The sequence below is a fragment of the Quercus lobata genome, chromosome 6 (assembly GCF_001633185.2).
Source record: "Quercus lobata isolate SW786 chromosome 6, ValleyOak3.0 Primary Assembly, whole genome shotgun sequence".
Taxonomy (NCBI): Eukaryota; Viridiplantae; Streptophyta; class Magnoliopsida; order Fagales; family Fagaceae; genus Quercus; species Quercus lobata.
The window spans coordinates 20,847,490-20,858,584 of NC_044909.1; the positions used below are offsets into that span (position 1 = coordinate 20,847,490).

At 32.4% G+C, this 11,095-nt stretch overlaps 1 long non-coding RNA gene across 1 annotated transcript; it reads right to left on the reverse strand.

The window, feature by feature from the left end:
* Nucleotides 1-7,661: 7,661 nt before the first annotated feature.
* LOC115994723 lies at nt 7,662-10,877 on the reverse strand. The gene is made up of 2 exons (XR_004093265.1): nt 9,989-10,877; nt 7,662-8,235 (listed from the first exon to the last, which is right to left on the reverse strand). It is a non-coding gene; the product is annotated as an uncharacterized LOC115994723 (long non-coding RNA).
* Between the last annotated feature and the right edge of the window lie 218 nt (nt 10,878-11,095).

Below are 11,095 nucleotides of genomic sequence, written 5' to 3' on the forward strand. Positions count from 1 at the left end.
AAGTGCCAATTGAGCTATAGCTCATTGGCAGCTACATGAATAATTTAATCACATAGTGATGGAAAATACAAAAGAGAAACCAGATCAAATGTCAGGGAAGAATATGGACTCAATTCAAATGCTATGTAAAAGACCCTTAAACTGTTCATAAAACAGAATGTCCAAACTCATCTTAAATAAATAATTTGTAAAGCTAGATATCTTTTGATATCGCTTCGAATCAGTAAGGTGGATGCTCTGGTTTCGGTGGGCTACTGAACGGTGGAAGGCCTACAAAAAGTAAACGCTGTCAAAAAGGGGACCGGAGAAGACCAGCCAAACCTCCTCCGATGGTAAAGTTAGTTTCACAGGAATGAAGTTCCAACTTTTTGGGAGTCAAGTCTCAGAATGTTCTTACCTCTCCTGGGTTTAGACTGGTCCTTTATATAGAGATCTTGGGGACGGTTATTTGTACAATAACCTCCCCAAGATTTGTGGAAGCCAATGAATCCGGAGTTAACTTCCTCAACGGCTACTAAAGTTGTAACTACTAACGGAAGTTAACTCATTTGAGGGATTCATGGCTATATCTACGGGTTTAGTAACCGCTACAGACAATCAAAAGTTTTCTAAGTGTTGCGTATTCGTCCGTCTAGTGCATGACGATTTGGTCGTCCCTGGACATCTGATGATCGTCCATGGACGACCTTCATGGATGAGTTTATCGTCCATGGGAGACTTCACTGATCAAGAGTAATATTATTGTCCATGAACATTTTTTCTTCTTTTAGGGTGATTCTTGGTCCAACTTGCTCTATTGGCTCTGGACGATGCCTTTGGACGAACTGGAGTTGGACTAATTTTCTACTTCCCCATCACCTTTGAAAATAGATCAACCAGGTTTTTATTTATTTATTTGTAATTAGATCAACTAGTAACTCAATGACCACAGATGCTACAACAGTCACTGGCCTCAACCAAGATGTTAAAAAACATCATTTAAGCCGTTTTAAAAGAACCAAAAAAGTGACAAAACAAGCATTATTAAATTTAGGATTTTATTAACGAGTGCATTCATGCATCCATTAAGGAGGAACTAATGGGTCTCACTGAATTGGGAATCAAGAAAAGCATATAAACAATTACTTCTTTAACTAACTCATGTGTGACTCCTCAAAAAAAAAAAATTACTGATTGATTATAATAAAAAATTCAACATTAACAATTGCCTTCAGGCACTTGTAAACCGGACCCTTAAATTTGATCAACTGGTAAATATCAATGTCTTCGAGGAAACTTTAATATGTCCACCTTGGACTGACAGCAAACATTGAATTAAATAAATGAAGTCTCCATGGCATTTAACAACATAAACATAAACACTATGACCCACTTCATTCCAGCGGGACATCCCAACACGGCATATACTTCATAAACAGTTAAAACAAACATGTTAAGTAAAATGCTCAAATCCCTAACAATGTGTACTATAAAAAAGAGAGATCTGAAAAAAAAGCCACTTGCTCTTATGCTATGCAGAACAGTCCGATATAAAATTTTCACAAGTAAGAAGTAAAACAAAAAAATTTCATCAACTAATAATATAAATAAAGGGGCAAACAATGTAACAAAAAAAAAAAAATATATATATATATGTATATATGATGCGCCAAATTCAATCCCATTCAAGGGGAACAAAAAGAAAAGAGTGAATGCAAAATAGGTATCAAACATCACATAATCTCTCACCGTGGCACTTCCTTAATGAGTCAAGAGCCCACGTACACTGCTGACAACCCAAATAACATCAACAATTTCAATCAAACAAGACAACCCACACAAAAAAGACCCAAATAATAAAACAAAAAATGCAGGGTTTTCACGTATGTTATGGCTTGTGATTTGTTTGGTGACATTCCATTATTTGGTACATAATAAGACAAAAAAAGCATCTAGGTTTTCATTTCTTATGCTTCAAGCAACCAAAAAAAACCACAAAAGAATTCCTATCTCGAGGACTTGTAAAGTCAAGAAAAGTGTTCTTATTTAAAATCGCATTAGATAACAAAATAGTTATTTTAAATCTACCATTCACTTACATCAAGGTCATGACACAAAAGATTATGGTCTTATATTTTTTCAAGAAGATAGTAAAGTATTAAATATATTTAAAAAATGAATCTTTAAGAAACAAAGCAAGAGTTAAAGAAAAAAAAGAAGGAAATTTAATATTTTTTTAATATCCCAGTATTCGAGGTGAAAGATCTATTAGGTGATAAAAGTTGATAACTTTTCCCAAAATCTACATTAAATTTTTTTTTTTAAAACAAAACATAATGATTGGCCCGAAAGTTACGAGCACCTTTGTTTAACATTTCAACAAATAAAAAATAAAAAATAAAAAACCAAAACTTTGATTTTCTAAGATATCAAAAGAAAGAAATCCGCAAAATGCAGGCTTTGAGATATATAGCTTAAACATACCCTTTTGCAGTTTTGTTTGTAAACATGCAATTCATATGTAGAGAAAGAAAGAGAGAAGGAAGATGCATGAGATTCAGGGATTAAAATAATACCTTTGAAACACAAAAGTGTATTGTGTATTCATTTTTTAGTTTTATGTTGGACCACCATTAAAAAATTGATTTAATTTTGTCATTTGTATTCGGTTTTTATTTTCAATATTAAAAAAATGGATTTAAATAAAAAAAATATTAATACACATTTTAGTTTCTTTTATTTTCAATGAAAACAAATACGCTTGTTGTATTGTTGAAAACAGTTAGACTTGCATTTAATAAGGATTAATGAAATCCAATAGTTCTCTTTTTGTTGGGGGGGGGGGGATTTTAAAAAACCATAATTGCTTTCATTTTTCTCCATTTCTCTCGCCCTCTCCTTCCAGCAAACTAAGGTCACTCTCTCCGTTCTTCATGTTTGTTTTTGTAAGGACACGATTTGTAACGACCCGTAATAGTGTTGGGTTCGCACGTAAAAATGCCCAAATAATATCATTTATAGAGCGTGGGTTTGAAAGGCTAGACATTGGCCACAAGACAGTGGGTTTTTGGTGGTGTTCGTACATAATTAAATCGTGATCGCCATAGAAGTCTTTCTCCTGGAGGCGGGCTGGGAGGCTCTGATTTTTGGCCATTTTTCCGAGCCTCTTCTTCTTGATTCCTCTTTTTCTTTTATACTAGCCCATATTCTTTATCCAACGTCCACATGTAGAATCGACCTTTCCAAGATTGATACTTGTCCCATCAACCCATACCTAGAGTGGTTGGGGGTGTGGTTGTAAAAGCCGAAGGGTATGGCTCTGTCAGGTGCAGAGTATTGAATGACAGTAAGGACAACTTTCCTTTTGTCCTTAGTCGTTAAACTATCCAGCGTATCCTTCCCTATTAACATAGATATTTTTAGATTTTTTCCAAACTGTTCTTATACTGTTTTTGTCATTCCTTCTAGGGGGACCTCGGACATACTGAGGACTGAATCATCCTCGGCTGTGTCCCAAGACTATTTTGTACTTTGTATTACCTATCTTTGACTATAACCTTCCTCGGCTCAGGCCTTGGGCCCCAATAAATAAATGGGCCAGGGCCACAAATTATTGGGCCCCACAGTTTTGTTTGAGTTAATGGGTTCAATTTTCAGAGGGATTCCATGGGTTATCTAGTTGTTCTCATGAGTTAATGGGTCCTTTAGGTGTTCTCATGTATTTCGGCTATGTCTTTATGTTCTTCATGTTTGCTATGTCTGGTGAGTTAAAAGAATTATTTGTTCTCTAAGTGATTAATAAGTTTAGATACACAACCAATTTCATAATTTTTTTTCACTCATATGAATTGACAGATAGTGGTTGATGTACAATAAATGTGATATTGTTAAAAAAATGTAAAATTTTTTGTGAATGTAACATTATTGTTAAATTATATTTTTAACTATATAATGTTATAAGATTTATCTTACATTCATTTATTGAGAACAAATTTTAATTTTTTCTAATTTATGTATTATTACAATGAAGCTTCACATTCTTAAGTATTGACAATGATCCAATAACGTGGCATTGGCTGGGCTTGTTTTCATTTTTGAGGAGTTTTTTTTTTTTTTTTTTTTTTTTTTTTGAGAAAGATTATTGAGGAGTTGGTATGAAGAAGGAGGTATAGCGAGCAACTTTGAAATTAGACCTTTTGGAGCATGTTTCGCCATTAGATTTGAAACTTATTTTTATTTTCAAGGGTAAGGATTGGGTCTAGTGTTTAGTTGTAGTGGACCCATTCAGATAATATCATGTGTCAATTATTAGACATATATCATTATCTATATGGATCAGTGCAATTAGACACTGGACTCAATTCGTGTCATGTTTTCAAATCTAAAAAATCATGACTCCCATATGGTGAAAAGATTTTTGTGAGTGTTTTTTTTGCTTTTCGTTTTTAGAAAAATCGATTCTCATTTTAATGTGCAATCATAAAAATTGAAAAAATGTCTTAGGCTATTTTTTGAAATGGGAAAAAGAAGGCATGAAGGGAGAGAGGTTTTTATCGAGGTGACCATTTAGTTATGACCAAAAAAAAAAAAAAAACCAATGAAAATGAAAATATCACTCAAATAAGATTTTTTGATTTTCTGTTCCTGAAAACTCATTTTTAAAAATAGTTGCTAAATACAAATGATGTCAAAATTGTGAGTTGAAAATTGGTTTCAAACTCAATTAAAAAAAAAAAAAAAACAGTTTTCTAATGTTTGAAAATAAAAAACAAAAAACAAATGATTTTGGTTTTTCAAGTTAGGAAATTAAAATTAAAACCTTGAATATTAGTTTAATGTACTAACAAGCATTTTCAAAAATCGTAGAAAATGATATTTGGAAGTTTATTTCCAAACATATACATGACACTGTTTTTTTTTTTTTTGGTGGTATTCTCTCTCTTTTTTTCTTTTTTTTTTTAAAGGAAAATATAAGTATTATATAAGTAACTGTGAACAATGACTCAACAGCGCCATAACACAGTAACAAAAATAAATGTTACTTAATAGGCAACTGCCGGCAGTTGCCATAAGTTCTTGATAGGTAACAATCAATACATTCTCCTTGGTTGATTCAAAGAATTTATCTTAGGACAAAACTTCAATATAGGTGTAATTCCTTAGCTGTTTTATTATTTTTTTTTTAATGAAATTTCTTACGTGTTCAGTTTTTTTTTTTTTTTTAATGAAATTCAATCATATGGTTTGTATTAACCAATGAAGTATATGATTGAATTTAATTGTCATTGAAAAAATAATATTGTTGATATTGCATTAATTAATATCTAATACAACTAATAGAGCCGGGGTTAAGATAGATTTAATGTTTTATTAAATAATATCTTAATAATTTTAGTATACTTAATAGTGAGCCTCATAATGAAAACAAGATATCGTATGACTTTAATTTTACTATAAGATTTATGACATAAACATCATAAATGATGTAATAAACGTTGGAAACGAGAAGCTAGGCATATCATGATGATGTCTTTTTGGATCGAGGACTCTTCCCCTCCGGCTATGGAGGCTTTCTACATTAATAAATTAATCTAAAACCACAATACTCATATTTTAATTTTAATTTCAATCAATTAATCCATATAAAACTGAATAAAATATTATAGCTACCAAATAATGTCATAATTAATCATAACAAAATCATCTTATAATATATTTTTTTATATAATTTGATAATTGCAACAAGATTGGAGGATATGAACCCTGGATATTTCCATTGAAAAAACCAAAAGTCCAACCAATTGAGTTACAAGTCTTTTGGCATTAAATCCCCAAATAACATTTAAATTACTAAGAATTAATTGTAAAAATATTAGGATTTTTGTAATATTTAGCAATTATTTAAAAGTATGTTAATGTCTATATACCCTAATTAAAAATCAAATGTAAATGAAAGAAAAATATATTAATAATTTTAAAGTATTTAATAGGCAATATTATGGTACAAGAGTCATGTACCTCACTGGCACAGTTAGCTCTTCTTTATTAAGATAATCAAAATTCAAATTCTCCACCCTTATTATTATAACTATCAAATTATAAAATAAAATAAAAAAAAAAAAACATCATGGTCAAATCACATTAAACATGTAACACTATCTATGAAATTGAACATACAAGATAGTGTATATTATGGTATGCTAAAAAAAAAGATAAAAATTGAAACGAGATAAGGGTAATATTATATAAAAGTATTAAAAAAAGAAGTTGATGATGTTAGAAAATGGAGGATAGAAATATGTTAATAAAACTTGCCTTAGGAGAATAAACTATTAACATAATTAATGTTACACTCCTCAAATAGGATTGGACGAATCCATCATCCAAAAATTTAGAGAGGACATGGATGAATTGATTCAAAGGTTACCAAACGAGGAAAATATTTTTATTGGGGAGTCCTGAATAGTCAAGTTGGAAAGAATAGTGGGGCTTTGAAAGAGTTCATGAAAGCTAAGGATATGGAGGAATAAACTAGGAGATGCTATCCTAGACTTTGCAAGATTACCAAAAAAAAAAAAAAAAAAAAAGACTTTGCAATAATGTCTGATTCGATATTAACAACCATTTGGTTTCGAAAAGAGTGAACTACAGTAACTTACCCCCAAAAGTGAGACAAACATTAGCCAAATAGGTTTCGTCTTACTTAAAAGGTGAATAGTAGACGTAAATATTGTAAACTGATGCCAGAAGATAGCGTAACCAATCAACATAAAAGATATTTGTGTTAGAAGATGGAAAAATGAGGTATTTTACAAAGTAACCTAATCAATGATTAGGTGGTGGAGTTAGAAGGGGGTGAAAAGAGCCATGTTTAAAGATAAAATGATTAAAGTAGACAAGTAGAATTTTCTGTTTAGATGAATATGTTGATAAGATGTGAAATGAAGGCTAAAGACGTACTTTAAAAATCTAAAGGGCGTAGGCGATTGACAAAGGAGTCCTTCGTTTTTTTTTTTTTTGGGAGTCATGGTGGTGGAATAAGAAGGTTCAAGCAATTATATGAGAGAGAGAGAGAGAGAGAGAGAGAGAGAGAGCTCTAGAAACATACCTAGATGCAATGACAACTGACAATGCTACTTATGAAAATTATAACGTGGCAAAGAGGGGAGCAAAAAAAGGTTGCCCAAGAGGCTATACGCCTAAACCTAAGACTTATGATAAATTATAACGATAAAAATTATATAGCAAGTTGGGGAAGGAACGAGGGGGGGGGAAATTATTTATCAACTTTTTTTATATCAATACTAAAAAAGAGTTCAATCATATGCACAATGCCCTAGATTAATATTAAAAACTAAAGCAGAACAATAGAGCAGACGTTCAAATTCTACACCAAGTAAAAGATTTATGAAAATGGTTGCCAACTTCCTTCTAGCTATCAACAACTGAAATTTTAAGGTTATGACATAAACACCCACCCCCACAAAGCAACGTGCAAGTCAGTTTCTGTGATGGGAATCCTTCTCTAAATAAGCCTCTTTTATCATAAACTTTTTTGTATTTGCTGCTGTGAAAGCTGAAATAGTAAAATTAGCTCATTGAATATATAATACAGCTTTAATCTGAGTCCTCAGTCTTGTGGTTCACCAATAATGCCAAAAAAAAAATCCAGTCATCCCAACTATGCACCCAGAAAATAAACTAATCATGAAGTTCCTCATCATGTTCAAGTACATTCTCATACATATAGAGTACTTTCAAATTGTAATTTGAAGTATCATTTGACTTTCTGATGGAAAAGGTTTCTCTCCAAACTTTTAAACTGCTGCCATATGAAAGCTATGACAATTTTTACTTAATTGAGAGTTGGAACTAGACCAGAGCAAGTAGGTTACAATCCATTCCTTTGGGTTTGATTCAAGGAATTGACTACTTTTGAATAGAAGCTAAGAAGAGGGTATACTATACATCAATGATGATAAGGTTTAATGTCTCATTACATAAAGTAAAGGGCTTAAGCTAGTCTTACGGAGGTGTAGAAAATGACCCAACATTAGGCACTATTCACTTAATTGTTCCATGCGCCTTGGATCAATTCTATGGTAAATAATTCCAGCATACAGCACAGTAAAAGGTACATTCGTTAGTCTTTTGAATGGAGGCAAGTGAGCCTGGTGGTGACCACTATCATATCATACCATAACAAACCTTACAAATGAGGTACAAGAGGTGCAAGGTTTTCACAAGTGGAGCAGCCTGTAACAATTAAGCCAAGATAAATAAATAAAGGAGGTTCCCATGAATCAAGAACGCAGCCAAAAATCAATACGCAATCACAAACTACAAAATAATCAAGATAACTAAGTCAGCCAAAAAAAATATATATATATCAAGGTAACTATACTGGTAAAAAAAAATAGGTTATAGGGTTTGAGAATTTTATAATTAAATCAAGGAAGCAGCTTACAAATTTTCCCTTCTTGTTCTCATTAGTCATGATCAGACCACTTAACACAGCAAAATTAAAGTTTTAGCAAGATCACATATCTAATCCAAATGGCAGTGACTTCAGGGAAGCATCTAAATGACAGTGACTTCATGGAAGCATCAAACCAAGAAGAGAAGGGTATAAGTTTTGATGAGGATTTGGTAACTATTAAGTCCAATCCATGAGGGAAAAAGTTCAAAGATCTCTTAGTGCATCAAGGATTGAAAAGGCCATGAAGCCGTTAGACTAGAAAACTCACTTTTGGCAAAGTATTATCAAAGATATCCTAGTGCAGCAAGGAAAGTACTTATCAAATAAAACCGCAATAATTGTGGAAAAGGTATACATATGTCAAAGTTGCTTGCAAATCAATTGTACATGAAAAAAGAGTTGTGTTAACTACACGTGAAAGAAGGTACTGATACTAGGAATCATTTGAATAATTTAAATACATTTACCACAGTTGTCAAGTCTGGAAGCTACGATTAAGGAGGAGGTTCAAGCCCAACTGCCTTTAGGTATGCTCCCTTGTTCATTTGACATCCTAATGACTGTCATACCTAGTGATTGAACTGTTGATTGGAAATACTCAAGCTAAAAGAGGTTACAACAGTTCTTTTAAAGATAAAGAAGTTAAAGAATCCAATGAATAATTCAGAAGTTGGGACATTTGTAGTGAAGTAGTTATCACAAGTTCATGACTGCAGCAAGCTGTGGCCTGGTGGTGCTAACTCTTTTTTTTCTTTTTCTTTTTTGGGTCTGTTTTTCACAACAGTAGCACATCCACGGAAACATCTAAACTAATTTAATTTAAGTGTACGTATTTTCGTTGATAGACAAGTTTCAGCTGAAAAACCTCATCATGATGAAAGTGTTCCAGATACTAAAGCAAAGTCTATATTTCAGAAGAGAAAAGAAGTTATCTATTAGATGATCTACTTTCATGCCATTTACTATTTTACAAACCACAAGGTATAGAGGTTCACCATAATTTATATATCCTTCAGTAAATCGAAATTTGGTTATGCCCATATCGTTATGAAATGGAACAAGAAACAATTATATAGGTTTAGAGCCAAATCAAGACATCCACAAAGTTTTTATCATGTTGCTATGCAACTTAGAGTACTAACCTACAGTGTCCTAAACTGCCGTTCTAAACATATATATAGGCTGCTGCAAACTCTTGAACTTTTTTATAAACTCAACCAATGTATCCAAGGATGCTACCTCTTGAACAATGATATTTAACCACTCAAATGCTAGTCATGTTAAGTTGTCTCCTCATGGCTACAACTTTATTCATGAGTATGGCTGGGTGCATAGCCTCAAGAATATCCAGTTGGACACTGATCAGGTTTATTATACCATCCAAATATGGATATTATAAAAGTTACAAACTTAGGAATTTCAAATTATTATGCCTTTTCTTTTTTCAATTAAAGTTTAATGAATGTCTACCTTTTCTTTTTTCATAAAACTTCACATAGAACATCAAGAAACAGTGATAAGCTTAGCTACCTTGTGCAACTTTCAAGTGATATCTTCTGCTCTGAAAGCAACAATTCTGGGGCTTCCTCCCTTCTAGTTTCTTGGTTCTCCATCAACATGCTTTTAGATTGAGCTGGAATGAGAAAGACAAATGAAAGGAAAAGGTGGGACAAATACAGAATGGCATGTACAGAAAACATAACTGTCCGAAAGTTGCTTGCCATGTTGAAACATGAAAATGAAGTAGCTAGCAAAGGACAAAAACTTATAACTATCTTTGCTATGGACGAATGTTCAAGTCAATAATCGACATAAAATGGAATATCAGTTACAACCTCGTAGATATCTCTATTAGAAAGTAACCCACAAGCTGTGACCTCCTTCTGAGTAGCACCGCCTAAAATGAATTAGCCAGCAATAATCTTATGATATGGACAACAATTACTAAGTAATAGTTAGCAAAAACATACAAATATATACCAATAAAAGTGGGCTTGAATACTAATATATTGCATATTTAAGCAAAGTGCAACACATGCTCATGTATGTGTAGACACAACTGTTGGATATGATGTAGGTATGGAACCTTGAACATCGTTCTAAGCATAATATGTTAAGCTCATGCAACTTTTTCTTCATAATTTCCTTCTCAGGTCAATAGCATCTAGTTACATAAAAAAAAAATTAAAATCAAAAACCCGAAACATTTCACATTTTTCTTATTAGATGGTGAAGAACATAAGACGATAATTTTTCTCCTTTTCCTTTTCTTTCTTTCAATGGACTAGCTAGGACCTTACCACATGGCTGAACAGTCAAAAAAGAAGAATTTAGCTCACCATGAAGACTAATCATGTTGGAGAGTAGAAATGGTCAATTCAACCCAGTAAACACATTATGTACATGAAACGACAGCAAGTTGAGGGTGGGGGGGGGGGGGGGGTAAGGGGGGAATAAGTTCAATGGTTTCTCCTAAACAAAGTAAAAATATGAAATCAAAAATTTCCTCCATTAAGAAATGATAGTACAAATTTCTATATATTTATATGACACATACCATGCTTGCATCTATGTTTGTTCAAGTGATCTCTAAAAGTGCACAAACAGATCAAGCAGTAAAAAAAAACTATAATTTCA